The sequence below is a fragment of the Etheostoma spectabile genome, chromosome 8, assembly GCF_008692095.1.
Source record: "Etheostoma spectabile isolate EspeVRDwgs_2016 chromosome 8, UIUC_Espe_1.0, whole genome shotgun sequence".
Classification (NCBI taxonomy): domain Eukaryota; kingdom Metazoa; phylum Chordata; class Actinopteri; order Perciformes; family Percidae; genus Etheostoma; species Etheostoma spectabile.
In genome coordinates this window covers 19590790-19617035 of record NC_045740.1, presented here as the reverse complement: position 1 = coordinate 19617035, position 26246 = coordinate 19590790, and the positions used below count along the sequence as shown (strand labels likewise).

Here is a 26246-nt window from a genome sequence, read left to right as displayed (position 1 = left end):
GTGTGTGTGTGTGTGTGTGTTGGTCGAGGGAGATTACTGTGCCCCGCTAAGCTGATAATCCGCAGCGCGGCAGATAAACGCCTATAAATATTTGCAGGACGGCGGTGTTGACACGGCCGGCTCCACAGCTTTCCCCCCCGCCCGTCTCTCTCTGAGCAGAGCGAGGCTGTGGAGCTCCACTCTGACAAACTGAAGCTGTGTAATTCTCCAGATAAAAATGAAATAATCCAGATCATTTCCTGGAGAAGGTTGTGTGCATGGAACACGGTCCTTCTGCTGGATGGACGGGTCGGAGATTCTGTTACACCTGGACAAACTGTTCAGGGGCGAAAAACTAAAGTTGGAATGATTCAGAGGTTTTATTTTGTCTGGCGTCCTCTAATCCCACAATGCACTGCTTCCATAGCCTCCCCATTTAAAACCAGTGACTGGTCTATGTCCACGAAGGGGGTCGGCCTCTCCTCTCGAAGCGTAGCTCCCATGGCGCCATTTTAATGCTACGAAGCCATCGCCCGCCGTCAGCATCCCATTGACTCCCATTCATTTTGGCGCCACTTTGACAGCGAATAACTTTACATCTGAAGTGTTTATATCAGGGGTCTTCAACAGGGGGTCCACGACCCCTAGGGGGTCCGCGGAGGTACTGCATGGGGGTCGCCAAAGTTTTGGTTGATTAGACTTTTTTTTATATCCAACCCCCCCCCCCCTGCAATTTTTCCCACTAATTGAAATGTCTTTAAATCCACATTAACATGAACTCAACACACTGTAGTAAACAGATAAATGGAGGCAGAAGATGTCTTTCAGTCATCAATGCACACATGGCACTATAGGACCAGTTTGATACAACACAATGTTATACAATATATATAATTAGGGGGTCCCCGCTCCATCTCGCCATCAGTTTGGGGGTCCTTGGCCTGGAAAACGTTGAAGACCCCTGGTTTAAAGACTCTATTTGTCCGTTGTTTATTTCTAAAGAAAGGTGAAAATGCATGAAAGGCTCCATTATCTTGTATCTCACGTTATGGCTCCGTAGCGGATGTTTTTAGAAAAATAGATAGTGTCACAACCATGTGACGTAGTGTCGCAGAGTATTCAACGTGAATCTGAGGGTCTTGTTTAACGACCTGGAGACCTGAGCAACCCTGTCTCCTAAAACAGACATTCCCAATGCACCTGTTACACACTGAAAGTTAGACACTGTCCCCACCCCACCCCCCCACCCCGCAAAAAAATGCTCCTATAATTCATTTGTTCAAGTAGTGATTTTGTCTCGTCTTTACGTCTTTGCTCGTCACGTTCAGCATCACGTACGGAACTCAAACCTCGATCTTTTCACAAACTTAACCTTAACTAACCCTTGTGTTGTCCCTCGTGTCACAGGGACTTTTTGTTTATTTAACGTGTTTGAGTGCAGGATGGGTCTCTGGGACCCAAAGGATGAGGCCACGGTAGCACAAAAATACGGGTGCTCAGTATTTTCCGTGGGTGCTCGAGCCTCGGAGCACCCGCGGTATCGACCTACGCCTGCGTCTGCCTGATTCTCCAAACCAAGGACGTTTCATTCAGCCCGAAACCTGTAATTTGACGTATAACAAATGGCCGCCGTCTGGCCACACCGTCCTGCAGTAGCCGAAACACAACCAGCGCCGCGCAAACGAACGTGTGTGTGTGAGGGAAATAAAGGGAAGAAAAGAGGATGCAGACGAGTGAACAGAGGGATGGAAACTGACTGGAGCGTTTATCTGAGCGGCTGCCGGCTGCCAACACACTCGTTTTTCATGCTGTCAGCCTCTTTTTCTCCCTCTGCACTCGTCCGCTGTTCCCTCCATCCTCTCTCTCTTCCTCCTCTCTCTTGCATCTTCTGTCTCTTCTTTTCCAGCCCACATGCAGTTATCTTCCTCCTCCTCCGCCACCTGTCCTTGGCGGCTTGCGGTGATCTGGGTTTTCAGCCCTGCGGCGGGGCGGTCAGAGCGCTGTCGGTCCACTGCTGTGTCCAGTTTGTCTTTTTCTTTTTTTGTTGCATTCTAGCCATTTGTTTCGTTTAACCTTTCTCTGAAAGTCAAGTGAGCGAGCGAGGCTGCTGGTTCTCAGAAGCACCTCGTTTCACTGCAGCTGTTGGTTTAACTAACCTGTAAATTTACATGACATGTGAATTTAAAATGACATGTGAAATAGTCTCGTCTTATTGTAATGTTGTGTCGTTTTCAATCTACTACCAAGTTTGGTGTCCGTTTTGTAAAAGGTTGGCTCTCTCGTTAAATGTAATTGAGTTTGGAGTAAAAAACAGATTTTATTTCGGGAAAGCTGTGACTAACCTATAAACCTGAGGGAGGGAATATAATATAATACATATTATAAATATTCATCGGTTTATGTTTGGTGACCACATAATGGATCAACAGTATAAAATGGGAACAAAAACACATTAAATTAACTGTATACATTTTAGTTTAAAGTGCTTACATGTTATGAAAAATAATCACTTTTTCTGGGATTTGGGGGTTAGTTTGTGTCTCTCGTGTTTCCACACACATACAAGCTTGGAAAAACAACTATCCATGCTTTATAACGTTAGCCTTAGCTAACTCCTTCACCACTAACGCAGCGAGCTGGAAAATCTAACTTTTCCTGAACCCCATGGGCGGGGGGGGGCAAAGACTGTTCCTGCTCGGGCTTTAACTTCTGGATATTCGTCAGCGTTGCCACAACAGACCCAATGGTTTCGCTCGCATCTTTCTCCGCTGCAGTCACAGAACAACAACTCAAACTAGCGCACAACCTCAACGTCCTCGTTCTCAGCCACGCCCTCTGCTTGCCGATTGGACCGCCAAAAACCCAAGACTACCGCGAACGCAGACAGAGGACTGAAGGAAAATGAAAATTGAGCAGAGGTACAGTACGTCGGAGGGCGGAGCCAGGCTAGATCTAGACAACACTCTATAATTTACAAAGACCCGACAGTTTCCCCTGAGAGAAGACGTTTAGCGCGACAGTGGCGAGGAAAAATGTTCTCAACCCTTGGCCCGTTTTAAAGTGTTTTATATCAGAAATATTAGATGTCTTTCAATCAAATTGCCCAAAAATGACATGGATGATTCCATACAACCTTCTTCAGGTAAAATTAATGATAACTTTCATTGAATTTTTTGCTGTGTTTTGTAGCATTTGAATTATTTTTCAAAACTGTATCGGGGACTAAACTCTGACATCTACCCATCTGTGATCCACTCAACATCCTCTGATCTTAACTAGTAGTCAAAATAATTCATAATTTCTGCCTTTTTTAACTAAAAACTTGTATGTATAATTTGGTAGAAATGAGGTTTGTTGATCATAAATTCCAAGAATAAGTGTAAAACCTGTTATTAAACCAGCTCAGGTTTAAAAAAAAAAAAAAAAAAGCACCAAAGCATGAAAAAAGTGACAAATAAATCAGAAAAAAATGACAAAAAACATTGGAAAAGCACAAAAAACATTCAATTTTAACCTGGAAGGACAAGTTCATGGTTAATTGGAAGACAACACAACGCGTTCAACGCATCAGTTTCAGTTGAAATGAACGCGTCGCCACATTTTGTCACGTTGACACAATTTTCTTCTACATATGCCAAAGGCATATTATATATTAAATATTTTATTATGACGCACTTTCATTCCATAGAATCTCAAAGTGCTACACAGGAGAATATAACAATAAAACAATCAGCACAAAAATGCCTTTCTGAATAAAAGTCTCAGTTCAGCTTTGAAAGTGTCCAGGTTCTGTACTGCTCTAGGTACTATCAGGAGCTGGTTCCAGAGCCGTGGTTGGTTGGGGGTTAGGGTTAGGGGTTAGGGTTGGGTTAGGGGGTAGGGTTAGGTGTTAGGGTTAGGTGTTAGGGTTACTGCTCTAGGTACTCGGGAGCTGGTTCCAGAGCTGTGGTTAGGGTTGGGGTTAGGGTTAGGGGGTTAGGGTTAGGGTTAGGGTGGGGGGGTAGGTTGGGTTACTGCTCTCAGGTCACTGGGAGTGGTTCCAGAGCCGTGGTTAGGGTTGGGGTTAGGTTAGGGGTTAGGGTTAGGGTTAGGGGGTTAGGGTTGGGTTAGGGTAGGGGGTTAGGGTTTAGGGTTAATGCTCTCAGGTCATTGGAGTGGTTCCAGAGATGTGTGTTAGGTTGGGGTAGGGTTGGGGTTAGGGTTAGGGTAGGGTTACTGGCTCCAGGTCACTGGGAGCGGGTGTCCAGAGGTGGTGCAGCTGAAACAAAAAGCTCGGTCCCATGTACAAAGCCTGTGGTGGGGACCTGAAGAAGCATTGTCCTGTGATCTGAGGGGGGGGGGGGGGGGGTTCAATGGATGAGTTCTTGTAGATGTGATGTGCATGTCCAGTGATACATTTTTGTGTAAGCATGGGATTTTGTAGTCGATCCGGAATGGAAAGGGAGCCAGTGCAATGAGTATAGAATGGGAGTCATGTGATCATATTCCGGACTCTCATTAGGACTTGGCAGCGCGGTTCTGAATGTATTGAAGCTTTGGATATTTCTGCCAGACATCCCAGCGAAGAGAGTCGTTACAGTAGTTCCAACCTTGTGGAAATAAAGGCTGAACAAGTTTCTTCGATCTGGAAGGTTAGAAGGGGGGCGAGTTTGGAGATGTTCGAAGTAGATGGTGGAAGGAGGTTTTAAAAATGTGTTTAATGTGATCTGAGGTCAGCTGGGGTCAAAACCGAACCCCTAGGTTTTATGACTGAGGAGGAGGAAATGATGAGCTGATGTCGAAGATGAACTGAGAAATGGAGAGGAGCGAATCTGATGAGGGGTGCCAACAAGTAATGCCTCAGTTTTACTAGGGTTCAGCTGGAGGAAGTTGCTTTTCATCCATGTTTATCTCCTCAAGACACGTGGCCAACATCTCTTCAAAGTCCAGATGCTTATGATAACATGGTGATTATGGGGTAAATCACGAGTATTTTCTTATTGTTTTTTTTAATTAAATGTAATTTAGTTTAGTTGTGTATTGACTTTCGGCATTAGAGATTTTCCTTCTCTATTTACCACGTTGTGTTGTTCCCATGCTGCTCTGCACTGCATTTCTCTCTTTCTACACAGTATATCTCTTTATTTTATATCTCTATGACATTCTTGTTTTCTTCTGTTTGTATAATCCTAGTGCTGAGTGTGAATCTTCCCGTCTCAGATCTGTCCATCTCTGTCTCCCCTCTCTGCTAGTTTAAAGTACAGTGTTTTGTACTGCATGATTGTGTTTTGTGTGTATTCTGCCGCCGTGCAGAATAACGGGCGTTTAGGATGGGTGGAGGGCAGAGGGGAGGCCAGCAGCTGCACTCATCCTCCCAATACGCCGGCTTTTAGTCGCTGTCGAGGTCAAACCGGGATCCACTCGCAGCTTTCATCTCCATCTGGAGCCGTTAGCTGAGAGAGGACCATCCTCTTCCTGATCTCCGGGTCCGACGTACGCTGCCATCAGGCAGGAAATGGGCCGGCCGCCGAGCACCGGTCGCAAATAGAGAGTCGAGGCAGTTCAAGTTCTCCGAGAGGGCGAACAATTTCCTGCTCTCAGCTGAAAATGTGCGGTCTGAGCCCCTCAGCGAAAATACATTTCGAAGCTGTCGAAACGCTGAAAAGTCGAGAAGACATCTGAGGTCGTCCAGAGCTGCTGCCTGAATCCTTTGTTCCAAAATAGCAGCTCAGTTTCCGGCAGCTTCACTACGTACAGAACATAACATGTCTACTCTGTTGTATCATGTTGTCCTCGGGTCAAATTGACCCGTTTTCCTATATCAATGTTCTTGTTAATTGCCCAAAATAACATGATTGATTCCATAAAACACTCTTTGCCAAGTACAAATCTCTACTTTCATTAATTTTGGGGCGTCTTATTCAATTTTATAGCATTTGAAAAACAAATTGAAGTGTTGTTGAAATAGTGTTGAGTAAAAGTTGACATATTCCAGTCTGTGATTATCATCAACATCCATTCCTTTAATTTTAGTCTCAATAATTCCTAATTTCTGCTTTTCTAACTCTAACATTAGGTATAATTTCCTATAAATTAGGTTTATTGACCACAAATTCCAAAAATAACTGTAACACTAAAGTTACTAAGTTAGTGTTACGTAGTGTTGAAAACGTCAAAAAAAGTGACAAACAATGAAAAAAAACATCAAGAGTGTTGAAAAAAGGATTGGTCCCTTGTCTGTGTGTGTCTCTGTTTGTGTGTCTCTGATTTTAAACACAACAAAGGAAAGGGGAAAAGCAAAAAAGTGAAGTGGAACACACGAAGACATGACTTAATAAAAGGTAAATGAACGTACCTGTTGTAGTGGTCATCAGGATGTCTGTTGTACTCCGTCTCATATTCAGATCTGAGGACACAAAGAGAGAAATGAAGGTCCAAAACGGACACATTAAAGAGCTGTGTGACCCAGTAACGCAGAATTAGCCTACCGCCTAACAGCTGATATGCCTCCGCCAACCGGTCAAGTTGCAGTTTACATACACGTCCGTCCAGACTCATGTAATATATGGAGTGAAGACTTTAGAGAAATTTAACTAAAGGTATTGAGTGAATTCACTGGAGAAATGTGTATGCTTAAAGCATAACTCTCGCCAAAATGCAACCTCAACTCAAGAAGGCTCGACACAACATGAGATTTTTCTCCAAGTATCACCAGGGTCTCTACATATGAACTCAACATCATCAGGGTCTCTACACATGGACTCACATCATCAGGGTCTCTCCACATGGACTCGCATCACAGGGTCCCTCTACACTGGACTCAGCATCACCAGGGTCTCTACACATGGACTCAACCTACCAGGGGTCTCTACACATTGACTCAGATCACCAGGGTCTCTACACATGGACTCGCATCACAGGGTCTCTACACATGGACTCAACATCACCAGGTTTCTCTACCACTGGACTCAACATCCCCAGGGTCTCTACACATGGACTCCACATCCAGGGTCTCTACACTGGACTCTGCATCACCAGTCTTCTACACTGGACTCGCACCACCCAGGGTCTCTACACTGGACTCAGCATCACCAGGGTCTCTACACATGACTCACATCACCAGGGTCTCTACACAGTGACTCGGCACCACCGGGTCTCTACACAGACTCACACACCAGTCCTCTACCATGGCTCACATCAGGTCTACACGTACCAGACACCAGGGTCCTACACATGACTCAACATCACCAGGGTCCTCTACACATGGCTCAGCACCCAGGGCCTCTTACACGTGGACTCAGCACACCGGGTCTCTACACATGACCCGGCACACCAGTGGTCTCTACACATGGACTCGCACCACCAGGGTCTTCTACACACTGGACTCAGCACCACCAGGGCTCTCTACATGGACTCGGCACCACCAGGGTCTTTACACGTGGACTCAGCACCACCAGGTCTTTACCGTGGACTCAGCACCACGCAGCACGTGCCTTAACACACAGAAGATCTTCATGATGATTAGAGAATGTCAAGGGATTGTTTGAATAAATAATTGTCATTCTAATGCAACATTTCATCAAATTCAATACTCGCCCACACTGCGGTGGTCTGGAGTCTCTGGAGCTGAACACAGCAGATGGCTTTCAGACCTACTTATCTCAGAGCCAGAGGGCCTCCGGGCAAGGCAGCACAGCGGGGCACAGAATATGAAACTGGCAACTCTGCTGACACAGAAACTGTTTGATTGACAGATGGCTGCTCCACTTCCCACTCTCAGAGCTCCCATCAGGTAACGCTACGCTCGGAGAAATAAATCCGTAAAATAACCCCAAAAAAAGTTCCGGCAGCTCGTCAATCTTAATTAAAAGCAAAAATTGAAGACAAAATTGCAGCTGAAGTAAAAACTCAGAACATTTTCTGTCCTTTCAAATGTTATTTCACCTTCTTTCAAATAAAGCTGTCGCATTAAGTCATTTTGACGCTTGTTTTTCAACGTTTCTTATTTCCTTTTTGGCGCTTTTTTTTTTTTTACACGTTTTCGACGCTTTTTGTTCCACTTTTGAAGCTTTTTTGAGGCTTTTGACGCTCCCTCATCCAGGAACCTGCTGGGGGAATGCAGACGGAGAAATGACCTCCATGGCCGCCAAAAAGTCGCCGAAGCAGAGATAATGTTCCCATAATGCAATCTGAAATATAAATGAACACAAATACAACTGGGAATAACTTTCCATGGACAAGTTCCCTAAGAAAACATACAGTCATACAACTGTTAATTAACACAAATTTCTTAGAGTGTACGCTGTTAGCATGTGGGATCTGCTGAAGACAGAGAGCTGATGAAGTATACCTAAGTACTAATACCACACTGTGACAATACTCAGCTACAAGTTAAAGTCCTGCATTCAAAACTTTACTTAAAGGGCAACTTTGTGGTTTTTCCACCAGGTCCCTATTTCCCCATATTTTTGGGGTTTAAGTGACTGATGGGAACAACCATCTTCAGCGAAACAAGCTGCAATGTAACGATAATAGGCAATTGGTCACCTTCAGCAAGTGTCTCACAACATTATGGAAAGGGTTCCTACAGAGACAGACATTTTTGTTAAAGAGTAAGACCCTTCATGTTTAACATTATTCATCTGCCAAATTGCCAAACCCACCAGGCTCCATGTAAATAATGAGTACTTTCAGCATCGTAAAACACACTATATTCAAAGTCTTTCCACTGTTCAACAATCACCACATTAGTTTGGTTGAAATAAAGTCGATGCAAAATGTTAACACATTTTAAAGTGCTTATGAGGCGTGTGGGCCCACGGTCTTAAACTAGCAAAGACACTTGCATTGGGCTCTCCGCCGTGCTGCGTTGGGTGCAAGATGTGTACAGTGCTGCCCATGAGTATAGGAACCTCTGCTAAAGTTGTCTAGAAACAGGAATAAAAAAAACATCTTTTGGAAATTGATCTTAATGCCTGAATTAAAAAATGAGGAAAATCCAACCTTCCTTTAAGGAAAAAATTTCTTTGTGAAGATAATGTTTCAAATATAACTAAATGTGCTTCCTTAAAATACAGGGGGCATAAGTATACACCCCCTATGAAAATACAGGGGGCATAGATAAACCCCCCTATGTTAAAATACAGGGGCATAAGATACACCCCCCTATGTTAAAATACAGGGGCATAAGTATACACCCCGTTAAAATACAGGGGGCATAAGATACACCCCCTATGTTAAATACAGGGGATAAGTATACACCCCCCTATGTTAAAATACAGGGGGCATAAGATACACCCCCCTATGTTAAAATACAGGGGCAATGCTACACCCCCTATGTTAAAATACAGGGGCAAAGTATACACCCCTATGTTAAATTCCCATAGAGGCAGGTTTTTATTTTTAAAGGGCCAGTTATTACATGGATCAGGATACTGGTCCTGATGAAGTTCCCTTGGCCTTCTGTTGGAAAATTGGGTAGTTTAATCTCCAGCTATGCATCATTGTCTATAGCACCACGATGTTTGCAGTGTCACTATCCCGTGAGAACAACAAATCTCTAAAACATTTGAAAACTTTTCACGATGTAAGAAAAACGGCCTTCTCTTCAGCTTTTGTAAACAGTCGTAACATCGCTCATCATTCGTCTTCATCAGCAGCGATGTGGAGTTAATCAGCGTTTTAGAGGTGGCATCGATCCAGAAGGGGGGGGGGGGGGGTTGACCGCGGGCCTCAGCTCAGCCGTGTGTCTCTTATTGAGCCGTGTAGGAACAAACCTTTAAACACGGCTATTGATCTGCAGGACGGCCCCCTGCTCCTCTGAGACGGGATCACTCTAAATGACTCTTTCACGGCTCACGCTGCTGGTGTATCTGTGTGATTAGGTCTGGTATTACAGCCGTGGCTCAGGGCCGCTCCTCGCTGTCAGTACAGCCACAAACAGCAGGCACACGCCGCTGCCGCAGTCCTCATCGTCCCTGTAAAAACGTCCTTCAGGCTGGTTTGGGTTTTACGTCCGGGCTCAGTTTAGGACCATAAACACACACACAAACACACACACAACACACAAACACACACACACACACACACACACACCACACACACAACCACACACACACACACACACACACACACACACACACACACACACACACACACTTTTAAAATCCTTCTTTCACTCTGTTCGTCACTGCTGACGGCTGTAGAAAACAGCTTTTTTGAATGTATTGCTTCAAACAGAGCCAGACCGATAAAGGATTTTTAAGGCCAATACCGATGATTTAAAAATCTGATATATTATATATATATATATATATATATATATATATATATATATATATATGTATGTCTCTGGGTCAGATGGAAACACATTTTCAACGGCTTTTTATGTCTGACACATATTGTAGAATTGAATGGTTGTCTTTCCACTTTTACAACCATTACATCTCTAGTTTTGGTTGAACGTAACACATAGTTTACCAATTTACATGTAAAAATACGTTGGCTCTCTACACGCTAAAAGTTTTGCTTTTTTAAATGGAGTCTGGTGGGTTTAGCGCTAGTGACTTCAGAGCTGTAAGAAAGGTCTTAAAGAGGTTTTAAAGGTCTCTCTCTGTAGGAAATCCTTTCCATAAGAATATTAATCTGAGTCTGTCAGCAGCAAAACGAGCACTTTTATGAACGAAATACAAGCTGGACAACTGCACTATTAACTTACATCGTATCTGCCGACGGCAGTGTTCTTGCTCAAAACTGGACCAATGTCAAATGTCAATTTTATTTCGATAGTACATTTAAAAACAACAACAGTCAGGGTCGATACATAAATACATATGTATCAAATACATAAATAACAAGTGTAAAAACTACTACAACCAAAGTGAATCACAGGGGGACAAACAACAACACTTTAAAACGTCAGAATCCAGGTTAACGAGGGTTAAAATGCAAACAGGTGCGTCTTAAGCAGCGATTTAACCGTTTGTAGGGTCTGTGCAGCTTTAATATGCATGGGGAGGTTGTTCCACAGGGTGGGGGCACCCACTGCAAAGATTGTTGTTCCCATCAGTCACTCAGACCCCAAAACATAGGAAAATAGGGTTGAAAAAAAAACCCAGTAGTAACCCTTTAACTTGACATTGTACTCAGTGTTACTCTCCATTGCTGCTGCTGTATAAAATCCAGAAAACATTAGCAGTGAAGTCAGTGTTGTGCTAATAATTATGGCAAATAAGCCCCTCCGGGTGCCAATAAGGCTTTTAATCCGCCCTGCGCTGCGCTGCGGCAGAAGCTGATGGAGTTATTAGGGAACTCAGTGGCGGTTCTCCTGATGGGAGTAATTACACGGCAGCGGAGAACGTCGATAAACACGGCGGACAAACACATTTAGAGAGGGGGAGAAATCAATGATCCGTTCAAAGATCCTCTCTTTATTCTGCAGCGAGCGAGCAATATGAGTGTTTTTTTTTTTTTTAAAGCAGAGGAGGCGACTCAGCAGCGAGAATCCGGTGAAAGAAGAAGCATAACAAGAGATGTGTTCGAAATCGTTCCCTATATTTTCAATTTGCACTGCTGACTGTTTATTTACAGTACCAATTGTTTACATGTACATCTGCAATACCGTACTCTAACTGTAATATGCAGTTACCTTCCACTGCACTTTAATTCGGATAGCTTCTGTCCAAACTTTATTTGTCTACCTTTAAATCCATTGTTGTGACTGTCATTTTAGCCTAACTTATTATATCTATCTGTAAAAATTCTGTTATAGTAAATAGCGTCTGTATATTATTCACAATACACATTCATCTGTAAACTCTGTAAACCAGTAGTTATATTATACTCATTGTACATATCTGAAAAAAATTCTTTACCAGTAATATCCACTGTATATTATACCAGTACATACAGCTGTAAATCTTGTTCACAAAACTAGTTATCTATATATTATATTCATAGGACTAATCATCTGTAAACTTTTATAATAGTATTCATTTCTATATTATTCAGTACATATCCATGTCTGCCTCTATGGAACCAGTGTATATCCTGCACCTGCTGCTGTTGACCTTCTGGTTAGACCTAAACTGCATTTCGTTGCCTGTACTTGTACCTGTGTAATGACAATAAAGTTGAATCTAATCTATCTAATCTAATCTAATCTAATCCATCCCGGAAATACAGCACCATGTAGTGCGTTTGCCATTTTGTCGTGGTGTTTGATTTCTCAGCAGTTCATTTCAGTCACCGTAGAGTCCACTTTAACTTTAGTTTTTAGATTTATCTCGAACAAGCAACATAATCAAATGAATCCGATTCCATTGAAGAACAAAATAAGGAAGAGCTTGAGGAGGATGAGGCAGAAGCATAATGCTCATCCAGTCCTGTCCCTACTCCACCATATCATCCCGTTATTACAGAAAAAAAACTAATAAATGTGCATATACAGCATGCAAAACTTGTCATACAATACCTTCCAATAATACAACTATACACTCTGTGGATATTCCCATTAATCCCAGGTCAAGTGTTGTTTTCTTAAATCTATTTATCTTTATTTTTGTTTGTATTTTTGGACCATTCCACAAGGTCAGCCCACAAACTGAGATACACATGCTTTTAAGAGTATTTCGTACTCCAAAATGCCCACAATGCACAGTTAATTTGAGCATACTGTACATACGATGTATCCTGCATTGTGTATTATATTACATTATTTATATTTTCCCATATACCACAATGCAACGCTGCCCTGGTTTCCCGGAGGAGAAGAAGAAGCAGAAGGACTTGTTTAGTTAGTTCACTGTTTAATGAACACTATATAAGGAATAGTGAGCAAAGGCCCTGGTCAATCTTTGTCTAGAAATTAGCACCAGGACCAGAGATGGGTGGAGGAGCCAAAAATTGTACTCAAGTAAAAGTACTATTACTTCAGAATAATATGACTCAAGTAAAAGTAAAAAGTAGTCATCCAAATAATTACTTGATTAAGAGTAAAAAAAGTGCTTGGTGAAAACACAAGCATCAATCAGACCGACAAAAATACTAAATAATCATCTTTAGGCCAATTATATCTCATCCAATCAATAAAAACCTTCCACGCTGTGCCGATTCATATGCCGATTGACCGAGTTAAGTAATACAATTTTAAAGGCTCTAACCAATCCTGACACTTTAAATAAAATAGAGGAAAGAAAAAAAATACCAAAGAGGTGAAAAGGAAAGTAAGGAGCTTATTGTAGCCTAATGTAGTGGAGGAAGAGTAGTTTCTTCTTCACAAATCTACTCAAGTAAAGAGCGTCTTTGACACGTGTGCCCGCCGGCCAAATCCAGCCCCTCGCAAATTTCAATCTGGCCCTAATATATCAATTTCAGTTCAAATTTGGTGAGTTTGCAAATCCAGCCCAGGGAAACAGATTGCTGTAAAAAAATGTGATCATTTTGCTTGATATGCTAGACTCTTAGAAGGCTAAGGAACATGTAGCTGACTTCATTAAGGCTTCATGCCGACCAAGCTGTAAGTAAGAAGACTATGTGAGTAATGCAATAATAGCTTCAAAGATATGTGACCTTTGCATGTTAATAAAAGCGTGTCGATAAACTAAAATACAAATAAAATGTCTGGCCCTTGATGTGGTACTCATGTTCCAGCGTGGCCCTTAGTGAAGTTGAGTTTGACGCCCCCCCCCCAACGCTGCACAACGAGAAGAGGAAATGATGAGGAATTTGCATTTATATAGCTGCTACTTAAACGCTCCCCCCTCTCCAACACTAATGACAGCATTCAGCGTCAATCACCGCCTCACACACCACGGAGCAAAACGTCTGTGTGTGTGTGTGTGTTCATATATATTCATGTCTTCCTGGCGGCAGGTGATGCACACACACTCCAACACCGCATCCGTTGGCTCTGATTTACTGCTCCCCCTCACCGGCCTGCTGCGGCGTCATAAATCAGTGGCGGCGAGCGATGCCGTGGCGCGGTTAACGGCGGTTAATGTGGCATGCAGCCGTGTTCCCGCCGCCCCGCCTCGGACCGAAGGGCGGGGTCAGGATGGTTTGGAGGCTCGGCGGTGGCCCCGGGCTGCTGGGAAGTCCGCAGAGGAACATCGCTGCAATGACCAGTTTTGGCCCTGTGGGTGTTGTTCTTGTCAACGTCCAAGTAGTTACAACTGGGAAACTGCCATGTGTTTGACTTAGTGTAATAGTCTAGCTAGCTGTCTGGATTTACCCTGCAGAGACCTGAGGACCAGGTAACCATAGTACCTCAGATTGGCACGAAGTCTAGGCCTAGCTGTCTGGATTTACCCTGCGAGAATCTGAGGACCAGAGTAACCATAGCCTCAGATGGACAGATAGTCTAGCAAGCTGTCTGGATTTACCCTGCAGAGACCTGAGGACCAGGTAACCTAGTCCTCGATTGGACAGATAGTCTAGCTAGCTGTCTGATATACCCTGCAGAGACCTGAGGACCAGGTAACCAAGTCCTCAGTGGACGATAGTCTAGCTAGCGTGTCTGGATTTACCCTCAGAGACCTGAGGACCGAGTAACCAAGTCCTCAATTGGACAGATAGTCTAGCAGCTGTCTGGATTACCCTGCAGAGACCGAGACCAGGTAACCATAGTCCTCGATTGGACAGATAGTCGCTAGCTGTCTGGATTACCCTGCAGAGACTGAGGACCAGGTAACCAAGTCCCAGATTGGACAGATAGTCTAGCTAGCTGTGGATTTACCCTGCAGAGCCTGAGGACCAGGTAACCACAGTCCTCAGATTGGACAGATAGTCTACTAGCTGTCTGATTACCCTCGCAGAACTGAGGACCAGGTAACCATAGTCCTCAGATTGGACAGATAGTCTAGCTAGCTGTCTGGATTTACCCTGCAGAGACTGAGGACCAGGTAACCATAGTCCTCAGATTGGACAGATAGTCTAGCTAGCTGTCTGGATTACCCTGCAGAGATCTGAGGACCAGGATACCATAGTCCTCAGATTGGCAAGATAGTTACTAGCTGTCTGGGAACCCTGCAGAGATCTGAGGACCAGGTAACCATAGTCCTCAATTGGACAGATAGTCTAGCTAGCTGTCTGGATTTACCCTGCAGAGACCTGAGGACCAGGTATAACCAAGTCCTCAGATTGGACAGATAGTCTAGCTAGCTGTCTGGATTTACCCTGAGAGACCTGAGGACCAGGTAACCAAAGTCCTCAGATTGGAAGAGCAGTATCTAGCTAGCTGTCTGGATTTACCCTGCAGAGATGAGACCGTACCATAGTCCTCAGATTGGACAGATAGTCTAGCTAGCTGTCTGGATTTACCCTGCGAGACCTGAGGACCAGGTAACCAAGTCCTCAGATTGGACAGATAGTCTAGCTAGCTGCTGGATTTACCCTGCAGAGACTGAGGACCAGGTACCATAGTCCTCAGATTGGACAGAATGTCTAGCTAGCTGTCTGGATTTACCCTGCAGAGATCTAGGACCAGGTAAACCAAGTCCTAGATTGGACAGAATATACTAGCGTAGCTGTCTGGATTTACCCTGCAGAGATCTGAGGACCAGGTAACCAAGTCCTCAGATTGGACAGATAGTCTAGCTAGCTTTCTGATTTACCCTGCAGAGACTGAGGACCATGATACAACAGTCCTCAGATTGGACAGATAGTCTAGCTAGCTGTCTGGATTTCCCCTGCAGAGATTGAGGACCAGGTACCAAGTCCTGATATTGCAGATAGTCTAGCTAGCTGTCTGGATTTACCCTGCAGAGACCTGAGGACCAAGGTACCCAAGTCCTCAGATTGGACAGATAGTCTAGCTAGCTGTCTGGATTTACCCTGCAAGAGACCTGGACCAGGTAACCATAGTCCTCAGATTGGCAGATAGTCTAGCTAGCTGTCTGGATTTACCCTGCAGAGATCTGAGGACCAGGTAACCATAGTCCTCAGATTGGACAGATAGTCTAGCTAGCTGTCTGGATTTACCCTGCAGGACTGAGAGACCGGTAACCCGTCCTCAGATTGACGAGATAGTCTAGCTAGCTGTCTGGATTTACCCTGCAGAGATCTGAGACCAGGTAACCATAGTCCTCAGATTGGACAGATATTCTAGCTAGCTGTCTGGATTTACCCTGCAGAGACCTGAGGACACGTAACCATAGTCCTCAAGATTGGACAGATATCTAGCTAGCTGTCTGGAATTTACCCTGCAGATACCTGAGCCCAGGTACCACAGTCCTCAGATGGGACAGATAGTCAGCTAGCTGTCTGGATTTTACCCTGCAGAGTATGAGGGACCAGGTAACCAAGTCCTTTGATTGGACAGATAGTCTAGCTAGCTGTCTGGATTTACCCTCAGAGACTGAGGCGGGAGAACAAGTATACCAACCTCAGATTGGACAGATAGGTCTAGCTAGCTGTCTGATTTACCCTGCAGACCTGAGGACCAGGTACCCATAGTCCCAGATTGGACAGATAGTCTAGCTAGCTGTCTGGATTCACCCAGAGATCTGAGGACCAGTACACCATAGTCCTCAGATTGGACAGATAGTCTAGCTAGCTGTCTGGATTTACCCTCAGAGACCTGAGGACCAGGATGCGCGCAAGTCTTATTATTTGATATGTCTGCCAACACTGTTACGGAGGCTTTACACCTTCCTGCTAGACCAAGCAAAATCACACACATATTTCAAGGGCAAATCCCAGAGTCACAACCCTGCTTTAAATCTGTTTCTCCCTTTGCTATGAGCTGTCATTGCGGACAAAGACCTGTCCAGCTGACCGGTCCAAAGCCTCCTCCGGTCTGGTCTTTGGTCTCCTTCGTCTCCACCACCGGTGTCTAGACTCCATCAGGGACAATAATGGTTTTCTACAACATATATACGAACTATCAGAATAACGATGGAGTCTCATCTCCAAAGACTTTGCACATTTTTTGACGCTGCACAATAAACTTTCTTGCACATCTGCAAACGTGTCTCTCCTGATTGAAATACGACCTACTAGGTTCCATAAAGCGGCCCTAACAGTGATGGAAATATAACCCATAGGGTCGTTTTTAGTATTCAAATCCTAACCAGGGAACGGTTTCAAACACATCGTTAAAGTTGTGAAACAGTCGCAGTTTGGTTTTAGGAACCGAAACATACTTAAATAAAATCAGACGTTACTTTACCTCCGGTTACAGGTGTGACGCAGAAAGTGAAGATTGTTCCGTAAAGTTCATTTTTTTAAATTCTGTGTTTACTTTTGTTTTAAAATGGGGCACAAACCCCAATCTCCTGTCTTGGGTTTCTTACCCAACACATTCTCACTCCCATCTCGTAAAATACGGATATCATAAATGCAGATTCTGGCCTATATATATACATATATATATATACATACATATATACATATATATATATATATATATATATACACACACATACATCCAGTGTATATAGGCCAGTATATACTGTATCTGTCGGGAAATTTGAGCATTAATGACTCAATTTCCTGTTTTCCTGTATTATATAAAAAAAAATAATATGAAAAGTATAGGGAAAGTATGTTGTTGCGTGTCATTGGGCCTTTTTAAAAGGGTATATGGAGCTTTCTTAGTGGGTATACTGGGTAGGCTATACCTGCGTGTCACGTAGACTACACCACTGCTTGGAGGGGAAAACGGTGAAAATGGGAACACACTGCATCGTGTTTTCTCCTCTGAAGGGGCATCCAGAGGGCACTTTGGCAGCGTTTCTTCCTCCAAATGCCACGTAATTTATTCTGCAAAGTAGGAAGATAAATGTGAGGAACACTCCTGCAGCGCTAAATAAGACAATTATGGTGCATCTGCCGCTGAACCTCTATCAGCATTATCATCTTAATTATATTTAAATTGCGTGTTTTTGTCTTCGGGTGTAAACACCTTCAGCCTTTTCAGAGTGGAGGTGAAACAGCAGCCGACTCCGCCGCGCCATCAAAGGCGCCATTTAAATTTTAACAAGGAGGCTGTTCAGTTTTATCTCCGTGCATCTCGTGTGTGTGTGTGTGTGTGTGTGTGTGTGCGTGCGTACGTGCGCGTGTGTGGTGGGTTAAATGTTTTTTTTTTGTGTTTTCTTGTTTTTTTTGGAGCAGCCTCTTTATCGAGCTGTTATTTTTCTCCCCAATAGGATCCGCTGATTCATCCCTTTCCACTAGCGGTTCATCTCAGCAGGGCGATCGAGGGACAAGAAAGACATAATTACAGTGTTCTGCACAGTGCGCTCTCACCCATCAACCCTTTGTCCCCCCCCCCCCCCCCCCCCCCCCCCCCCCCCCCCCCCCCCTATCTCTCACTCGCCCTCCGTCTCTCCTTTGATTTCCCTGCGTCTGCCTCTTCCTTCAGTGAGGTGAAGTTAATCAGGAGGTGGCAAAAACACCGTTTATTCTGTCCACCTCTAACGAAAAAACGCACATCAACGTGAAAAAGTTGTGCTAAAGGAAACCTGCTGGGAGCCCGGGAAAGTTTCCCGTCAGTTAATTAAACTGATTCACATGGATTCAGTAGGGAGCAACCTGCAGCCCCCCCCCGGATGCCGTGCGTCTCCAAGACTTTGGCAACAGAAAAACAACAAAACACACAAAACAAAATAACATCTTGACAAATATACGAGACCAGTACGAAGTCTAAATGCTTTTAGTTACCGTACTTAAGTAGAAATTTTGGGTATCTATACTTTGCGTTACGAAAATACTTAGAACATCAACAAGAAGTAACGTCACCCAACATCGCTTAGAGCACCTTTGATATTTCCTCATTTATGTCATCAACACATCCATGATTCATGGAAATGTTGTGTAAAAAAACAAGGTCATATTTTTTTCCTTGTAATTATGTATTGTCCTGGTGCAAAATAGGAATGATACATGCATCAGCGTACACAGTCAATTGCGCTGGGTGCAAGACGGGGCCCCAGATGGGCCTGCATGTCTGTTTGCTAACCAAACATGCATGGTGCATGATGGATGGCTGCATGCGGATGCAGCCATCCATCATGCTGGAGTGATTTAGTGAGGCAACGGAGAGCAGTTACAACAATGCCTGTGTGTATGTATGTGTGTATGTGTATGTGTGTGTGTGTGTGTGTGTGTGCATTGACTGAAGACATCATGTCATGTTAAACTAACAGCTGCAGGACTCAGGCTGTGACACAGATCATCCGACATGATGACAAACGGCTTCCCACACCGACTCGTACCACTCAAACACGCGGAGAGACACTGGAACACCACACAATATCACGTTTTCATTCAGTTCATTTCCCTTTTGACTTTTGATTTTTTTTTCCCGGTTCAGTGAGATTGATGTAGTTCCAGTTCAGATAGTATTTCACAGTCTCTTCTGCAAGACTGTCCTCCCCCCAAAAAACACTCCCATAGGTAGTTTGTTCAAGCAGCAATTACGACGCATGTAAAGTTTATAGCGGCAGCGTCCCTTAGCGGCCGTTGTAATTATGAGGGAAGCAAAACAGGAAGTAAGGTAATGAAGAATGAAAGTCTTTTTTCAGCAGATTACAGACAATCTAATCAATCAACAAACATTAAGCAGCCAGGGGCACTTTAAAGGGTTTCTTAACCTGTCAACTCCTATTTTGCTATGTTTTTGTGTGTCTGATAGGAACAACAATCTTAGAAATTGGTCCACTATAAAGCATGAACGCTGTAACCGGCAGCCACACACCGGGCTGCAATGTAACCCTATTGGGCAAATGTTTAGCGTCAAATTGGTCCAATAAAAGTGCTCGTTTTGCCACTGACAGACTCAGATTAATATTCTAAGGGTCTGACAATGTGGAACGGATCCCTACAGAGATAGACCTTTAAAAACCTCTTTCAGACGTTTCTATTTAAGCCGAAACAGCTCTGAAGTTGCTAGTGCGAAACCCACCAGACTCCATTTAAGAAAGCAAAACTTTTAGCGTGTATAGAGACAACATATTCTCACATGTAAATCAGTAAACTGTGTGTTTATTTCAACCCAACCTAGAGTTATGATAGTTGTAAAAGTCGAAAGACGACCTACAACGGCTTTTTATAGTTTTCGTTTGCTTCTGTCGACTTTGAACGAAGTGTATTTTACGATGCTTAAATTACTGTTTATTTACATGGAGTCTGGTGGCTATAGCCAATAGAAATTTCACGGATGTTTTTCCATTTAAAAAAAAAATCTTACTCTTTGACAGAAAGGTTGACCTCCTTAGAAATCCTTTCCATAATGTTGTCAGACACTTAGAATATTAACCTGAGCCTGTCAGCAACCAAAGGAGAACTTTTGTGAAGGTAAATACAAGCTGGACAATTACTTTTAACTTACATTGCAGCTTGTTTTTCCGCTGCAAACTGCAGAAATCTCACTTAATACTGGAAGATTGGAAAGAAAGGAAAATAGGGCTGAAAAAAGGTATTCACCCTTTAAGCCAACAATGGTGCCACAGGGCTAATGGAGCGGAGGGAAGGATGTTTTCCTCAGAGTTGCTTCACTTAACAACACCGGCGCTGCAGTTATAAGACGTAACCCCCACCCTCACAGCTCTGTTTCCTTCACCTGAGCTCAGATAGTCTCTCGTCTCTGATGCTCAGAGATGCAGGCGCTGCTTTAAAAAGCTTTTCTTTTAAAAACATCTAAGGTCGTCTGAAGTGATTTCAAAGTCGAGACGGAGCGGCCGGTGGCTCTCCTGGGGATGCGTAACGCCGCCGTGTCATCGTACAGGCGATGCTAAAATATATCTATCATACAAGATCATCTTCTCTACATGACATCTGTGTTCACTGGATATGAATCACATACTGAACTTATGGATTCAGTTATGAGAGCCGAGAGTTTTTACAGAGCTGATGTATACAACAGAGTTTGAGCTGTTTTTAAATTCACACAAAGAACACAAAGATCAATAATCTGCCAAAAGGCTGAACAGAAATAAAGCTCAGAGTAAAATGCCTGCAGGATGGTAACAACGTATTTTAAAACTAGTGCAGGAGTGTAAATAAAGTACTAAATACTTCACAATATTGATGTATTATCTCACAGTTAACCAAGAAACAGCAGAGTCACTCTGATTATTCGGGTCTCTAAAGCATCCAATGTGCATTTAAAGTTCAATTCAAGTTCAAGACCTTTATTTGTCCCCGAGGGGCGATTAATTTTGCTGCAGTAGCGATGCAATTGACATACATTACTGACAAAGACGACAACATCAATTAAAATACAGTATCAAACCAAATGGAGAAAATAAATACGCAACATTAAAAGTTTAAGTCCCAATGTACCTTATGTGCAGACGTCACCTATTCTTCCCAGAGTTAAGCAGAGAGATAGCAGTGGGTACGAAGGAGAGTTTATGCCTATTTGTTTTGGCTGGTGGCCGACTGAAGCAGGAACCAGAGGGCAGCATCTTAACTTCTGCATTCAGGGGGTGGGAACTATCAGACATGATGGATTCTGCCTTTTTAAGCACATGTCTATTGTACAGATCAGTTGTTGTCATCTGCTGAATCCCAATGATTTTGCTGCTAACTTTAATTACCGTTGCTAATGTGTTTTTCCGTTTTAAATTCAGAGAAGCACACCAGCAAATGCATGAAAAGGTAAAGACGGACTCAATAAAAGATTTGTAAAACAAAGTCATCGGGGATCTGTCCACTTGAAACTTAGCTAGCTTTCTCAGACAGAAGAGACGCTGCTGACTTTTCTCAAGGGAGAGTTCAGCAGCTGGATTCCCCGCAAAATGACAAGAAACTGCGGGATCACATATCACATGAAAATCCATCTTGTCAAGCGTTGCCAGACCTTCCTGCACAGCACTGTGGAGGACGTTCACAAAACACATGGGAGAAAAACGTGCTCCGGTTGATTTCTTTACACCAATCCCTATCGTCTTTGGTGGCGCTGGGCACCACGTGGAGCAACGGCGCCCCCATTTGTTATGGTGGAACGTGTGTACATTCAATTTGTTTTAGTCGTGTGGTATCCTAACTGTAATATCTTAACTGTTATACTGAGTGACAAGAATGCTTATCTGTAAGCTATATTATTTACTTTCTTATGAAGAATACTATTTTACTAATACTAATTTTCCTTATCCTGTATTTGAAGTTAGCGGCTAATGAAAGGATGTTCCAGAAGGAGGCGCTATTACATTGAGTTCTGAAAAAGGATTTGGGATGTTGTGGACATGAAGTTCTTCCTCAGAAGATATAACAAGTCGTGCAGCAGAAAACCCAGATTGGAGTTTAGAACGGCAACACAAAGAAAGAGGAAGACGACGGATATCCGGCCCAAAATCAGGGACATTTGGAGGAATTTCAGGCGGCACCGGATCAATCCCCGAAGTGGAACGTGGTGGATATGGACTAATGTGTATTCAAAGGGATAGTTCAGATGTTATGAAGTGTGGTATGAGCTACTTCTCCATAGTCAGTGTGTTAGTTACAGTAGACGACAGGCGGCGTGCCCCCGGTTTGGAGAAGCAAGTACCGACACGGAAGCTATGCACAGGTGCACGGCAGCTGGATTCTCACAAAATGACAATCACTTGAAAACCTCGGAATCACACATCACATGCAAATCCGTCTTGTCAAGTAATGCGTGTTTTTGTCTGAACTACCAGGGGAACCAATCAGCGTCTGGTGAGGAGCGCCTGACGGCTACGGCTAGCTAGCTAACCCTGAGGTGTGTGTGACGGAGAGATGGTTCATCCAATCACCTGTTGTTAACGTTAGCTACTCCGCTGTGCTGTTAAGTAACGCCCGGTTATGTGAGATAAGCATCCAGCAACATTGTTAGATGCTGCAGTCTCAGCCTGGCAACTTCCGGGAACTTCGAGTCTGGGGAGGAGGGGGTGCGGGAGACAACTCTCTCCAATATTTTGAATTTGTTCTGCAGTAACTATTTGAAACACAAGCTGTCAGTATTACATATTGCGCCTCAGAGCCGTTCGGCTAGGTTGCACCTTTAAGTGTGCAACTTATTTAACTGAAGCTTATTTTACTGAATTTGACTAAAGCCGTTCTCTTTGCTCTCTTCAAAGCTACCACACTCGCAGAACACGGAAGTTGCTGCTCTACTGCTGCCTCCATCGGTTAGTTTCTTATTTAGTCTGGTTAGTTCCTAACCCTTTAAAACACCAGAAGCTACAAAACAACACAAAACATCCAATTTTGTTGCTTCTCCAAATTGAGGGGCTCATGATCACCATCTACTGGAGCTAACACACTGACTATGGAGAAGTAGCTTACACATCCACACTTCCTCCCTTTAACCCTCATGATGTCCTCGGGTCAAACTGACCCGTTTTCCTGTATCAATGTTGTTTTTAATTACCCAAAATAACATGATTGATTTGACACAACGCTCTTTATAAATCTTACAAATCTCTACTTTCATTAATTTTATGAAAAAAGTCTTATTAGTCTTATTCAATTTTATAGTTTTTTGAAAAACAAATTGAAGTGTTTTTGAAACAGTTTTGAGTAAAAGTTGACATATTCCAGTCTGTGATTATCATCAACATCCATTCCTTTAATTTTAGTCTCAATAATTCCTAATTTCTGCTTTTCTAACTCAAACATTAGGAATAATTTCCTATAAATGAGGTTTATTGACCATACATTCTTAAAATAACTGCAAAACTAAAGTTAATAAGTTAGTGTTACGTAGTGTTGAAAACGTCAAAAAAATGACAAACATTGAAAAAAAGTGTCAAAAGTGTGGAAAAAAGGGACAAAAATGTAGGAAAAAGTTAAAAACATTGCTAAAAAGTGTCAACAAAAGTGTGTTGATTTTCAGGGAAGACAATCGAGGGTTAAGTACAGTACACCTTTATAAAATATCAAGGGATATTGCACAGACATTTGCTTTCTTTACCATGCACACACACACACACACACACACACACACAGACACACACACACACACACACCACACACACACACCACACCACACAAACACAGGCTTGCGTTCCAGATGGGCTCGCCCTCCTCTCCTTGTCCTAATCATAACTAACGACACTGAACCCTGCTCTGAGAAAACATCCCGGAGCTCAGTGAGTCTCCAACATTCATCACTGACAAAAGTGTTAACAAAGACCGAGGAGGAGAAAAGAAACACGAGTAACGGGAGAAAACTTCCACACGTTGTCCCGAGTTTCATCAAAGCCAGATCCCACGGCTTCAAGCCGCTCTCAATCCCAACTTGTCGGCACGGTGACGCCCGGACAGCGTCCGATACCAACACTGTCTGACAAGCTTTTGAGGACCATCAGGTCCATTTCTGCTGCACTGACACTTTTAAGTTTTAATGTTTTTATCCAATCCACTCCACTTTGTTTCTACAGCACATTTTACAAACACAAAGTTACCAAAGTGCTGCACAGAAAACTCACACATGCAAAACAATTAATGGAAAATATTGTAAAAACAAAATAAGAGCATCGGGTTTAAAAAAAAAAAAAAATTTAAATGAATAAATACTAAAATACAGTAAAACAATAAGAGACATCAGAGGACCACACAAGTCACACAGAGTTAAAAGCCAAGGAATAAAAACTTAAAACACTCAACTCAGCAACGTTTCGTGACAAAAACGATTTCCGAGTTTTAGCGACAGTGGCAGAACTAGATCCCCGTCCATATTAACATATTATTAACACGTCTGACACACGTGTCACATGACCGTTCACGCACACTGGGCATGTGCTTGAACAGGATGCAGATCGTCAGATTGTTGCTCTGCGGTTGAGATGTTAAAAATACGGAAAATACTTAGCAATGGAAAAAAGATTTAGTAGCTTGGACCGGAGTCGACCATGAGAAGAAAACATTTTGGTCACTTTTCAATGTTTTGGGTGCTTTTTGTTGTTTTTTCCCAAAGTTTTTTGAAGGTTTTTTTTGTCCAAAAGCTTATGTTGACGGCCCATTTTTATTGTGACCAAAGAAAAAATTAACTGAAAAGGGGTCATATTTGACCCAAGGACAACATGAGGGTTAAGGAAAGACTGAGGGATGGTCTGAGATATATATATATATATATATATATATATATATATATATATATATATATATATATATATATAAAAAGCCTTAAAACATTTATTTTTAGCAAAGCTTTTGGTCCCCTTTAGATGTTTTTTTCTCTCTTCTAAGAATCGCTTTATTTCATTTTTTTATTATTTATTATTCTTTCTTTTTTAATTTTATTTTTCTCTTTTTTACCTGTAGTACTTTGAGATCTATTGATGAAAAGTGCATCATAACTAAAATGTATTATTATTATTATTATTATTATATGGGTTAGGATAGCATATATACACATATGGGGGTACGTTATTGTGAATTTGGGACACCAAACGGAAAATTAGGCCAGATGAACACTTAAATGTGTTAATAAGCTGGAGAAAATTAAATTTGCTTGTTATTGTTGATTCAGATTTTACATTATAGGAGGTGAGCCACAAAAGCCTACATGGTTGAAACAATGGGATGTCGGAGCAGAGGGTTATTTTTCATAACAAAGGGACGTCAGACTACTATTTCTGGGGTTATTGAGAGGTCAGAACAATGGAGCGTCGGAGAAAGGACATGCCACCGTTTTTTTTTTCCCATAATGAATCCTCTTTTCCCCATAAAGTTGTGTTAATGTTATTTGCCGGTGACGACAGGTAGGCCCGACGTTTATCTGTGGAGGACTCATAAAGACATGGCAACCAGATGTTGGAAGCGCTAGAGACAAAAAGACTGTAGTATCTAAGGATTTATGACTTGAATCAGTTTCTGGTCAAAGTAAATACTGCTGATGCGAGGCTGGTTCTCAGTGATTCGGAGTGAGCTTGGAAGGGATGTGATGAGTTGGATGTGATCTTTGGTTTGTCACCTAACTAAATCCTATATGTTCCCTAACATTGTCCTAAATATCCTATATAACGTATGCTGAGGTATTGAAGGCAGAGTGTGTTCATTGGCAGACACTCTCCAGGCTTCTGCAGAGCTTGTAATTGACGCTGAATTCTTTGATGTAATGAACCTTTTAATGATGGAAAACGGTGTCGGCGGATTCCTGTCAGCACATCGCCACATGGCTCAGACACCACAAGATAATATCAGCTTTCCCATTTGTGTATGCCGTGACAGGATTAGAGAAATTGTGTATTTGGCTAAATTTGGTGGTTTAAATTTGTGGCTTTACTGGCGTCGCAGGTTCAATAGTTTAATAGATTAATATGATCATTCAAAAATCTCTCTGTTCCCTTTGTTCTTAAAATAAGTTATCAACTGCATTA

General features: G+C 42.8%; 1 protein-coding gene across 3 annotated transcripts in view; it reads right to left on the bottom strand.

Annotated features, from left to right (window-relative positions):
- LOC116693755 (mixed lineage kinase domain-like protein) overlaps positions 1 to 26246 on the bottom strand; it is a 525120-nt gene that overhangs the window by 300337 nt on the left and 198537 nt on the right. The gene's annotated exons all lie outside the window — the stretch shown is intronic.